At 43.7% G+C, this 13,770-nt stretch overlaps 1 protein-coding gene across 1 annotated transcript in view; it reads left to right on the forward strand.

The window, feature by feature from the left end:
* LOC126184673 (dnaJ homolog subfamily C member 2) overlaps nucleotides 1–13,770 on the forward strand; it is a 187,341-nt gene that overhangs the window by 120,152 nt on the left and 53,419 nt on the right. The gene's annotated exons all lie outside the window — the stretch shown is intronic.

Raw genomic sequence — 13,770 nt, forward strand, 5'->3', positions numbered from 1 at the left:
ATTTGGAAATAACACCACTAGGAGTTTCTAATATGCCTTTGTTGGTCTTTCATATCAGTTCCTTAACTTCCTGTGCTAGAAATCCAACATGAAAATTTCTCTCTTGTTAACCCTTTGACTGCTACACATTTGCTCACTGCATTCCATGCTGAGTGCAGCTTTGTTGTCACCTAATTCTGGTACCAGCACTGGGAGATTGCTTTTGGGTCACTAACTGCAACTGGTTTTGCTGCAGAACCCAGCTTGTACGGTACTGAATATTTGTACAGTTCTGGGTGTGACAACCCCATCTGTCACCTTGGGTTTGGCACCCCCAATAACATATAAATGCAGTTAATCCGACACCTAAAATTTTTCATTTTAAAGCTACTACTATCTTACTTCTTGTGTGCCGGGAATGGATGATTGTCTGCATTTGAGCTTTCTTTGAAGCAGTTATGCATAAGTCTTAGTTTCTTGAATGGAAGTTATGAAATAAATGCTGTAGAAGTGAAAAATTCAAACCTTTCCTGTTCATCTGTGCTAACACAATACCTCTTCTGTAAGAAGACATCAGTGTACTTGAGATCTCTTTATAAGTTACCATTGTATTTCAAAAGCCAGTCCCAAGCCCAGTTGAGAAAGGTGGAGGGGGAGGAGTAACACCTCATTAAAAAACTTTGGTTCACCCGGCCTGGGTGATAGTACCTCGTGAGGGCCCCTTTCCAGGGATACGGTGAAGATCTCAATGGCAGCGAAGGCAGAGAAGATGGACTTCGGTACAGCAGAGCTGGCGGAAGAGGCACCTTTTCTCTTTGGGTAAAAAAAGAGTACAAGTAGCGACTGTACCTCAGAGGGGTAGCTACAGACAGCGTCTGACTCATAGTGAGTGGCTGATTTTAGGCTGGGCACCCTACTGCCTATGTGGAAAGTAACAGGAAACTACCACATTACATTCCCAAGCAGTACATGGTATGTCTCTCCATCTGAAAGTTTCCGGAGTTAAAACTTCCCCTCATCCAGATCTCCGGGAGGGGAACACATTGAGAGTAGGCATATTTGAAAGGAAGAAGGGACAGTGAAGGAAGGAAAGATAAGGATTGGAACATGGAATGTGAGGACACTACTGCAAGCAGGAAAGCTAGAGAATGCAAAACAGGAGGTGAAAAGGAACAGATTAGATGCCCTCAGTTTGTGGGAAATGAGATGGGGAGAGAATGGGGAGATAGAAAGTAGAGATTATAAGCTCTTTTACTCAGGAGAAATCAGGAGTATTGAAAATGGAGTAGGAATATTGATAGGGCAAAAGCTGAAAAATAAGGTAATGAAGGTACAATATATTGGTAGAAGACTGATGATGATAAGACTGAAGGGTAGTTCAAAAGATTTGGTGTTGATAGGGGTATACAGGGTGTTACAAAAAGGTACGGCCAAACTTTCAGGAAACATTCCTCATATACTAATAAAGAAAAGATGTTATGTGAACATGTGTCCGGAAACGCTTAATTTCCATGTTAGAGCTCATTTTAGTTTCGTCAGTATTTACTGTACTTCCTCGATTCACCGCCAGTTGACCCAATTGAAGGAAGGTAATGTTGACTTCGGTGCTTGTGTTGACATGCGACTCATTGTTCTACAGTACTAGCATCAAGCACATCAGTACGTAGCATCAACAGGTTAGTGTTCATCACGAATGTGGTTTTGCAGTCAGTGCAATGTTTACAAATGCGGAGTTGGCAGATGCCCATTTGATGTATGGATTAGCACAGGGCAATAGCCGTGGCATGGTACGTTTGTATCGAGACAGATTTCCAGAACGAAGGTGTCCCGACAGGAAGACGTACGAAGCAATTGATCGGCATCTTAGGGAGCATGGAACATTGCAGCCTATGACTCGCGACTGGGGAAGACCTAGAATGACGAAGACACCTGCAATGGACGAGGCAGTTCTTCGTGCAGTTGACGATAACCCTAATGTCAGCGTCAGAGAAGTTGCTGCTGTACAAGGTAACGTTGACCACGTCACTCTATGGAGAGTGCTACGGGAGAACCAGTTGTTTCCGTACCATGTACAGCATGTGCAGGCACTATCAGCAGCTGATTGGCCTCCATGGGTACACTTCTGCGAATGGTTCATCCAACAATGTGTCAATCCTCATTTCAGTGCAAATGTTCTCTTTACGGATGAGGCTTCATTCCAACGTGATCAAATTGTAAATTTTCACGATCAACATGTGTGGGCTGACGAGAATCTGCACGCAATTGTGCAATCACGTCATCAACACAGATTTTCTGTGAACGTTTGGGCAGGCATTGTTGATGTCTTGATTGGGCCCCATGTTCTTCCACCTACGCTCAATGGAGCACGTCATCGTGATTTCATACGGGATACTCTACCTGTGTTGCTAGAACATGTGCCTTTACAAGTACGACACAACATGTGGTTCATGCACAATGGAGCTCCTGCGCATTTCAGTCGAAGTGTTCGTACGCTTCTCAACAACAGATTTGGTGACCGATGGATTGGTAGAGGCGGACCAATTCCTCCACGCTCTCCTGTCCTCCACCCTCTTGACTTTCATTTATGGGGGCATTTGAAAGCTCTTGTCTACGCATCCCTGGTACCAAATGTAGAGACTCTTCGTGCTCGTATTGTGGATGTCTGTGATACAATACGCCATTCTCCAGGGCTGCATCAGCGCATCAGGGATTCCATGCGATGGAGGGTGGATGCATGTATCCTCACTAACGGAGGACATTTTGAACATTTCCTGTAACAAAGTGTTTGAAGTCACGCTGGTACGTTCTGTTACTGTGTGTTTCCATTCCATGATTAATGTGATTTTGAAGAGAAGTAATAAAATGAGCTCTAACATGGAAAGTAAGCGTTTCTGGACACATGTCCACATAACATATTTTCTTTCCTTGTGTGTGAGGAATGTTTGCTGAAAGTTTGGCCGTACCTTTTCGTAACACCCTGTATATGCCAACCAGCCAGCATAGAGATGAGGAAGTGGAAGAATATTATGAGAAAATACAGGAACTCTTCGAGAAAGAAAATAAAAATGCCTGCGTTATCATCATGTGGGACTGGAATGCAGTCTTGGGTGAAGGAAGAGATGAAGATACAGTTGGAAAATTTGGATTAGGAATAAGAAATGAGAGAGATGAATGACTAATTATTTTCTGTAAAGAAAATTCATTAGCAGTGGCTAACACATTATTTGCAACACCACAAAAGGAGACGTTTCACATGGATATCAAATTTGAATAGGGAAAGGTATCAGTTGGACTACATACTGATACAAAAAAGGTTTAGGAACTGTTTGAAGAATGCCAAAGCTTATCCAGGAGTGGATAAGTGGATAAGTGGGAGAAATACAAGTGAGGTTGGAAAAAAGTCTAGTGAGGTACAGCAACGGAAAGACTAAACATAGAAAGACCCAAAGAGGCAAGAAAGGCATCAGATTTGGTGAACAGATTTATAGAAAAATTGGAAAGAGGTTGATGAAAGTGTTAATGACAAATGTATAAAAATGAGGGAAGGACTCATGGACTCTGCCAAAGAAGTACAAGGAATTAGAGTATCCCAAAGTACCAAGAAAGAATGGTTAACAGAAAACATGTTGAAAAAGATGGAAGAGCGGAGAAAGTGGAAAAATGTAGAAACTGAATAAGGCAAAAAGAGGTACAGGAAACTGAATAATGAATTAAGAAGAGAAACTGAAGAAGCAAGGGAAATATAGAAGAAACAGAAATGCGACAAAATAGTGAAATAGTGAAAGAGGGAAAGTATGAAATGGTGTATGGACTGGCTAGTGAGATAGTTTTTGAATGTAAAAGAAAGAGGAATAACATGGAAAGAGAAAGAGTAGATGGTACTCTAACACAAGAACCACAGGAGGTTTTGAACAGATGGCAAGAATATATTGAATGTCTGTATAAGGGGGATGAAATACAAAGTGAAATTAAGGCGGAAGAGGAGTAATATGAGCCATAAGATGGAAAGGGATTCACCACTTTGGAAGCAGAAGTAGAAAAGGTGCTGAAGGAGATGAAGAATAGGAAGGCATGTGGAATTGATAATTTGCCGGCAGAACTGATGAAGAATCTGGGAAACAAGGCAAGAAAAGAAATAGTCTACCTCTGTAATGAGATATATAACAAAGGGGAATGGTCTGACGACTTCCTTGCTACAGTTATGATACCAATAGAGAAAAAGAGAAACACTACAAAATGTGAAGAGCATAGGACCATCAGTCTAATTTCTCATGCAGCTAAAGTCTTGCTGAGAGTGTTGAATAGAAGGCTATATGGCAAGCTGGATAGAGGGATTGTAGAGGAGCAGTTCGGATTTAGAAGAGGAAAAGGAACAAGATATACTACTGACCTGTTGAGAACGTTAGGGGAAATATATAGGGAAAAAGTTAGAGAAATCTTTGCTGTTTTTATAGATTTAGAAAAGGCTTTTGAAAGAGTTTGGTGTAACAAGCTGATGGATATTTTGAAGAGGAAAGGAGTAGATTGGAAAGAGAGATGACTGGTACAGAATCTATATTTACACTAGAAAGTAAGGATAAGGATTGGAAATGAAATGTCAGAAGGAAGCAGCATTGGACGAGGTGATAGACAAGGTTGTTACCTTTCCCCGCTGTTGTTTGACGCATACCTTGAAGAGATTATTGCGAAAGGCTTAGATGGGAAAAGAGGAATATGTATTGGTGGAAAGAGTATAGAATGTGTAAGATTTGCTGATGACGTGGTATTAGTGGCAGAAAATGAGCGGACAGTGAATAACATGCTGAAAGATTGGAATGAAGCTTGTGTGGAATATGGGATGCAAATAAACACAGCAAAAACAAAGAGTATGGTCATCAGTACAAGACGCAGACTGTCCAATATTAAGATAGGACAATCCACCATTAGTCAAGTAAGTGCATTTAAATATCTTGGAAGCACAATAATTGAAGACTTGAGATGTCACCAGGAGGTGAAAACTCGAATTGCCATAGCAAAGGAGGTATTCAACAGAAAGAGGAGACTCTTTATGTGGAAAAATTAGATAAAGGTCTAAGGAAAAGGCTTGGCAAATGTTATGTTTGGAGTGTGGCACTATATGGGGCAGAAACATGGACGCTGAGACGAGAGGATGAAAAAAGGTTGGAAGCATTTGAGATGTGGATATGGAGGAGAATGGAGAGAATAAGCTGGATGGAAAGAGTGAGCAATAAAAGAGTATTGGAAAGGGTTGGTGGAAGAAGGTGTGTGCTGAAGGTTGTAAGAGAAAGGAAAAAGAACTGGTTGGGACATTCATTGAGAAGGGAGTGCTTGGTAGCAGATGCTTTGAAAAAATTGGCTTGTGGGAGAAGACTGAGAGGAAGGAGGAGATACAAGATGATAGACAACATAAAGGGAAGAGGAAATTATGCAGACCTGAAGAGGATGGCAGAAGACCGGACAGCGTGGAGAACTACCATGTGAAAACCTGCCTTTTGGCAGAATACTGCTGATAATGATTGCATTTCAAGAACATAAAGTCAATAAAATTTCTCTAGGCAACTTCTAAAACCAGATAATAAACATTTCTGAATTCTTTTCGTTGGTGTTCAAATACTAGTTGCATATTGGGAATAGGCAGTTACATACAGTGTTGTTGCATTGATGCAGTGAAGGCTGTGCTTTTAATTCTTGTACTGCATGTATTAAATAGATGTTATAGGTCTGAAAGCTGTGAGATTTTTTCCATCCTTTTATTTTTTGCATAAGCCTTGAAACATGGCAGAACACACAGTGGTACATAGCGTTTTGGGCATTCATAGCTAGTTTCTTGGCACACATTGATATACTTCGAGTGTTCACTGTCAGTAACATTCTTAAAGTGCCTCACAGTAAATTTTAGAGGGCTGACCCCATGAAAGCACTCTTCCTCTGCCTGCTTTGCTGCCTTTTGTAGCATAAACTTCAGCTGTTTCTATTATCTGAGAGAGATGAAACTCTTCAGTTGGCATTTTTTACCCTGTTACTACTTGAGAATTGAACATGAGCATTTAAAATGAACAGGTCGAGTACTTGGAAAAGGAACTTCCTATACTACTTCACAATATACCCCCCCCCCCCCCCACACACACACACACACACACACACACCTTTCCCCCCTCTCCCGGGGCTCACCACTCTTTGGTGAGCTTGTGTTTGGCGGGGCCACAGCCTTTGGAGCACCTTTTCCCTTCCATGCTGTGTGTCTGTCCTCCTGTTATTCTTTTTCCCCTCCCTTGAGGAACATGTCTGGAATATTTATGGGAATGTGTTATGAAGTTTTAGTAGCCTGACATCAGAACAGTCCTACCTCTGTTTTTTCTTTCTTTCTTCGTTTTCCGTCTCCTGTCCTTCCTCAGCTTTGGCGTTTGAGGTTGCTCTTTGTTACTTCTTCCTCCCTGTGCTCTCCCAAAGGCCACCCCCCCCCCCCCCCCATGTCTGACATGTAACAGGTGACTGGGTAATGTGTAATTCCCAGCCACAGATCGACAGGTAGGGTACGCACATACTCTCTGGTACAGGCCAAACCCAGAGGGGGGTGATTCCCTCAACTGTTATCTTCCCACCCAAACTGCGAATTGGTCCCTATGTCAGGAAAATGGGGGTATGAACAATCACGTAAGGTGGGTAAGCCCCCTCTGAGAGGACAGTCAGTTGGAAGTAGCATGCCATCAGAGATGTTGGCAATCGTGGGTAATTTTTTTCTCAATGAGCCAATCACCATCTCAGTCTACGTCTACTAAATGTAAATGGAAGGAGGCTAAAGATTCCAAGACACTCCCAGCTGCTCCTCAGTTCCTCGTGGTATATTGTACTGAAGGAAGTCAGTCCTTTGCTACGGTTAATCTGTTTATTAGTCAGTAAGGTGTTGATGCAGTTGCCTACCCTGTGAAATCCTGCTCTCGTTTATGTAATGACACTTTGCTTTTGAAGACCGATTGTAATTCTGAAGCCCAACAACTTTACTTACACTTGGCTGCTCAATGGTCTGACCGAGGGAGAAATCCAAACTTAACTTTCTGATCAGGGCATCACTGCAGTCCATTGGGTAATGAAAAGGTTGATACACCCTTAGTGCCTATGTGCACTCTTTTTCTCATGCTTGAAGGACTAGTGCTTCCATCAAAGATCAAAGCTGGCTGTGAAGTCATCATGGTCCACCTGTACATTCCAAACTCAATGTGTTGCTACCAGTGTCAATGTTACAAGCACAGTTGAATGTCCTCTTGGAACATGGCCAAATGTGTTATTTGTGGTAGGGATGCTCATGAGGGTGATTGCACACCTCCTCCTTCCCACTGTATCAGTTGCAATGGTGACCGTGCAGCCTCATCCCGAGAATGTCGTGTGTATCGAGATGAGCGGGCTGTCCAGGAGATCTGGGTGAAGGAAAAAGTGCCTTACCCTATCACTTGCAAGTCGTTGGCTAGTCAGAAGCCATGTTTTACCATCTGGCACTTACAGTACTATTCTTGCTAAGCCTTGCTCCACAAAGTATACTGACATGCAGATTTGTGACCTCAAATTCAGCACTGTAGTTGTAAAATTGCCCAGTGTCATGGTAACATCCCTGTCTCCTTATCCTCCAGCTGTGCAACAGACCACCAAACCTTTGCCTCCAGCAGCAAAATCACCTAATACACAACCAACAGGCCGGAAAGGACAGATGGAATAGTCACGTAAAGACTTTTTATGTCCCTCCAGCCAACAAACATCTGAGTCATCATCTGCCATTCACAAAGACTCTAAGAAATCAGAGACAAACAGTTTTCTCCTCTGCCGACTGGGAGATCCTCTACAATGGTGTCCCGTGTGACACTCACCTGGCTGACCTCTGTTTCACCGGCGTGCACTGACAACCGTTTTTCTGCCCTAGAATATGCAGGCTGACGCAGTGAGAATGTCAACATCTCTGAGATCTCATGGAACAGGATCCTCCAGCATCTGTGCCCTGTAGCAGCGATTCTTCGAATGCTGGTACTCAGCAGCCACCAAGATGACAACCCTTCATTTTTTCCTTCCTCCCTTTTCCCCGTCATGACTTTCCTCCAGTGGAACGTTCTCGGCATTAGATCCAACAAGGAGGAAATGGCTGCTCATGGAATCGCTGTGTCCACTCCCTTTCTGCCTCCAGAAAACAAAATCCCACCCTCACGGCAGCTTTGACCTGTTTCCTGTCCACATTGATCTTCCCCCTGAGGAAGGCACTCCATCTCATGGGGGAGTCGTGCAGCTCATCTAGAATGATGTTCATAGTCAAACAATCTCATTCAACAACCTGATAGCAAGCTGTTGCAGTCCGCATTTTCCATTCTCTATATCACTCTGTCAATCGGTGTCACCAGTGCAGACTTCCTCTGGCTTACTGGCCACCTTCCTCAACCCAAACACTGAAGGATCTGATCCACATTCCTTTCAGATTCCATGCACACCTATTCCTGTTTGGACCTCTTGTTCTGCATTGCCCATCATCTCGGGTGGTCCGCTCTCTCTGACATGTCCTCGCGTGACTATTTACTGTTCTAGCTGTTTGCTCACTCCTACCCCATCTACATATAAACGCAACTGGCAGCTTTCTAAGGCCGACTGGAAGCTTTATTCCTCCCTGGCGACCTTCAATGAACAACACTTCCCCAGTTGTGATGACCAGGTAGAATACCTTACAGATGTTATCCTTACTGCCACAGAATGTTCCATTTCTCGCACTTCACCTTTACTGTGCTGCGTCCCGGACTGAGGCATGCCGCAATGCAACTCACATGCGGAGACGTGCTCTACATGATTTTAACATCCTACGATGGTGAACTGCCTTAGTTATAAACAGTTGTGTGCGTAGTGTTGCTGCATTCTCTGCAGTACATCTACATCTACATACATACTCCGCAATCCACCATACGGTGCGTGGCGGAAGGTACCTCGTACCACAACTAGCATCTTCTCTCCCTGTTCCACTCCCAAACAGAACGAGGAAAAAATGACTGCCTATATGCCTCTGTACGAGCCCTAATCTCTCTTATCTTATCTTTGTGGTCTTTCCGCGAAATGTAAGTTGGCGGCAGTAAAATTATACTGCAGTAAGCCTCAAATGCTGGTTCTCTAAATTTCCTCAGTAGCGATTCACGAAAAGAACACCTCCTTTCCTCTAGAGACTCCCACCCGAGTTCCTGAAGCATTTCCGTAACACTCGTGATGATCAAACCTACCAGTAACAAATCTAGCAGCCCGCCTCTGAATTGCTTCTATGTCCTCCCTCAATCCGACCTGATAGGGATCCCAAACGCTCGAGCAGTACTCAAGAATAGGTCGTATGAGTGTTTTATAAGCGGTCTCCTTTACAGATGAACCACATCTTCCCAAAATTCTACCAATGAATCGAAGACGACTATCTGCCTTCCCCACAACCACCATTACATGCTTGTTCCACTTCATATCGCTCTGCAATGTTACGCCCAAATATTTAATAGACGTGACTCTGTCAAGTGCTACACTACTAATAGAGTATTCAAACATTACAGGATTCTTTTTCCTATTCATCTGCATTAATTTACATTTATCTATATTTAGAGTTAGCTGCAATTCTTTACATCAATCACAAATCCTGTCCAAGTCATCTTGTATCCTCCTACAGTCACTCGACGACGACACCTTCCCGTACATCACAGCATCATCAGCAAACAGCCGCACATTGCTATCCACCCTATCCAAAAGATCATTTATGTAGATAGAAAACAACAGCGGACCTACGACAGTTCCCTGGGGCACTCCAGATGATACCCTCACCTCCGATGAACACTCACCATCGAGGACAACGTACTGGGTTCCATTACTTAAGAAGTCTTTGAGCCACTCACATATTTGGGAACCAATCCCATATGCTCGTACCTTAGTTAGGAGTCTGCAGTGGGGCACCAAGTCAAACGCTTTCCGGAAGTCAAGGAATATGGCATCCGTCTGATACCCTTCATCCATGGTTCGCAAGATATCATGTGAAAAAAGGGCGAGTTGCGTTTTGCAGGAGCGATTCTTTCTAAAGCCGTGCTGATGCATGGACAGCAACTTCTCTGTCTCAAGGAAATTCATTATATTCGAACTGAGAATATGTTCGAGAATCCTGCAACAAACCAATGTTAAGGATATTGGTCTGTAATTTTGAGGATCCGTCCTTTTACCCTTCTTATATACAGGCATCACCTGCGTTTTTTTTCCAGTCGCTCGGGACTTTACGTTAGGCAAGATTTTCACGATAAATGCAAGCTAAGTAAGGTGCCAATGCAGTAGAGTACTCTCTGTAAAACCGAATTGGAATCCCATCAAGACATGGCGATTTATTTATTTTCAACCCATTCAGCTGCTTCACAACCCCAGGGATGTCTGTCACTATGTCCTCCATACGAGAATCTGTACGAGATTCAAATGGTGGTATGTTTGTATGATTCTCCTGCGTGAAAGATTTCTCAAATGCAAAAATTTAAAATTTCAGCTTTCGATTTGCTGTCTTTCGATTTTACCTAAGACCAGAATTTCCTTGGGTTTTCAGCAAGATCTTTTGCTAAGGTATGTTGGTGGTAGTGGTTGAATGCTTCGCACTTCACTCTCTTTACAGCAGCACGAATCTCTACTAACTTTTGCCTGTCCTCATTCTCCCGATCTTTCTTATACCACAAGTGCAACTGCCTTTGCTTCCTGAGTATTCTCCGAATTGTGCTGTTAAACCACGGTGGGTCTTTTCCGTCCGTAACCCACTTTTTCGGCACATACTTCTCCAATGCGTGATTTATAATGTGTTTAAAATTTGCCCATAATTCGTCCATGTCCATCGTACAGGAAGTAAATGAAGTCGATTAATTTACTAAGTGGGATGCTAACAACTGCTTATCTGCTCTTTCTAGTAAGAATACTCTCCTAGCCTTCGTGACCGACTTTTTAACTTTTGTAACCATAGTCGTAATGACAACATCATGATCACTAATCCCTGTCTCAACACTGACACCGTTGATGAGGTTTGGTCTGTTCATGGCTACCAGATCTAAAATATTTCCATTACGCATTGGCTGTCAATTTAGCTGCTCAAGACAGTTTTCGGATAATGTGTTCAAAAGTAATTCTCACGACAGCTTGTCTGCACCACTTGCAATGAATCCATATACATCCCAGTCTATACTAGGTAGGTTGAAGTCGCCTCCGACTAATATAACATGATTCTGCGATACAGAATGTAGACTCCCTTTGAATGATTGTAGAACGGTCACGGTGGAACCTGGTGGCCAGTAATAACACCCCACAATTAACTTTATTTCCCCTAGCCGTGTTAAACGTGTCCAGATAACTTCAGTGTCACACTCTACTTCGACCTCAGTAGACACAATATTTTTGTTAACTGCAATGAATACACCACCTCCTACGGTGTCTAATCTGTTTTTCCAATACACGTTCCAATCTGCACTAAATATTTCAGAACTTCCTATCTCAGGGTTCAGCCAGGTCTCAGTCCCGAGAATAATTTGCGTGCCACACGCTTCCTGGAGGGCAGTAAATTCAGGAACTTTATTCCGAACACTCTGAAAATTTACTGCTAATATCTTGATAGCTAAAGTGTCTTTACACTGAGCAAAAAAGTCAGATGGCTTTCATTTACTAGTTCGTTTAACAGTTCCACTCCCTCTTCTGTTATGTGGGCCAACCTCCGCCGGCTCTCTGGAACCAAGGTCCATCACCCAGATTCCAACCCAACAGTAGCAGGCCGTGTCATTATGGACCCCATTGCTATATCCAATACCTTAGGCCACTAATGTGCAGAGATTTTGAGTTCCACTCGCAATCACCCTGCCTTCCTCCATCGGAAATGGGTGGAGGAGGCTCGGGTGAAACCCTTCTCCTCTCAGAATCGTGAATGCTGCAATGCCGCCTGTACTGTGAGGGAGCTAGATCATGCTCTCACTTCGTCCCAATCTTCCACCCCACAGCTGGACAATGTTAACATTTAGAGGTTAGATCTCGTTTCTCTTGCAGGCAAGCAATTTCTCCTTCATATGTACAATCACATTTGGGCAGATGGCATGTTTCTCAGATGCTAGCATGAATCCTCTGCCATACCCATACCTAAGCTTGGAAGGACAAACACCTTCCTTCTAGCTACTGCCCTATTTCTCTCACCGGCTGTGTTTGCAAGGTGATGGAATGTGTGATTCATGCCCGACTGCTATGGTGGCTCGAGTTTCACTATTAACTAACAAGTGCACAGTATAGCTTTCGAGCATGCCATTCTGCAGTTGACCATCTCATCACTTTTTCAACCCATGTCATAAATGGTTTTCTGTGGAAATACCAGACTGCGGCCATGTTTTTTGATTTGGAGAAAGCCTATGACACCTGCTGGGGACTGGTATCCTCTGTACTCTCACACGTGGGGCATCTGAGGCCACCTGCCCTGTTTCCTTCAGGAATTTTTATGACAGAGTTTCCAGGGTATGTGTGGGTTCTGTCTTGTCGAACAACTGTGTGCGTCAGGGCTCCATCCCTCACCGGGCACCATTGGCTCCCTTTTCATGAACGTTTTTTGCGATCTGTTGCAGTGCTCCGTGGATTTGTCTTCTTGAGTGGTGTCTTGAACAATTTCTTGATTGTCTTTACTCATGGAGCATTGATAATGGCTTTCACTTTTCCACTGGCAAAACCATTTCTATGAATTTCTGATGGTGCAATGGGTTTCTTCCACCGGTTTTACATCTTGGTCCTGTCACTCTTCCATTTGCTGAAGCTGTAAAATTTCTGGGGCTCATGCTTGATAGGAAACTTCCTTGGTCGTCCTATGTGCCTTACCTGGCCACCCACTGTACCCAGTCCCTCAATGTCCTACGTGTACTAAGCGGTACTTCCTGGGGAGCAGATCGGACCAACCTCCTCTGTTTGTACTGATTCCTTGTCCATTCAAAATTATACTATGGGTGTTTCGTCGACCCATCTGCACATTGGTACAGCCATCTTAAGCTGTCTAAATACACTCCACCATTGTGGAACCCATTGGCCACTGGTACCTTTTACACTAGCCTGGTTTAGTGTCTCTTTGCAGAGGCTTTCAAACTACTACAGTCATACTGATATGATGTTCTCCTCTGTGGATACACATGCTGTTTGCCTGCCTTGCCTGGCCACCCATCCTGTGCCTCCTACTTCAATGACTCCTTTGACCGCCAGTATGGGGCACTTTCCTGTCCTCTGTTATGTCGGGGTTCGCTTTTGGCTACTTCTCTGGCAGCTTAACTTCTTGCTACCTGCCACTTTCCTGATGGGTGTGAACCCTTCACCACCTTGGCGTTGTGCGGCTGCCTGTGTTCACCTTAGACTTCATTGGCTTCCCAAGGAAGCTAATTTAGATTCGATGTATTGCTGTAAGTTTCTCAACCTTCTCATGGAACATAGCAATAGCACCTTTGTGTACATTGATGGCTCTCAGACTGACTGTGGTGTCGGGTGTGCCTTCGTCATTGACACCAATGATTGTTGGTATTGGCTTCCGGAACACTGCTCATTATTTATAGCAGAGCTCATCGCCCTGTTTCAGGACATGCAGTACATCTAGCAACACAGGCTTTTCAATTGTGTCATCTGCTCCGATTGTCTCACTGTCCTTCAGGGCGTATGTGTGCTGTACACAGTCCACCCACGAATGCAAGGGGTCCAAGAAAGCTTCCAAGTGCTCACTCTTGAGGGAGCACTGTGATGTTTATGTGGGTCCGTGGTCTCATCGCTCTGATG

Source organism: Schistocerca cancellata, chromosome 4, assembly GCF_023864275.1.
Source record: "Schistocerca cancellata isolate TAMUIC-IGC-003103 chromosome 4, iqSchCanc2.1, whole genome shotgun sequence".
NCBI lineage: Eukaryota > Metazoa > Arthropoda > Insecta > Orthoptera > Acrididae > Schistocerca > Schistocerca cancellata.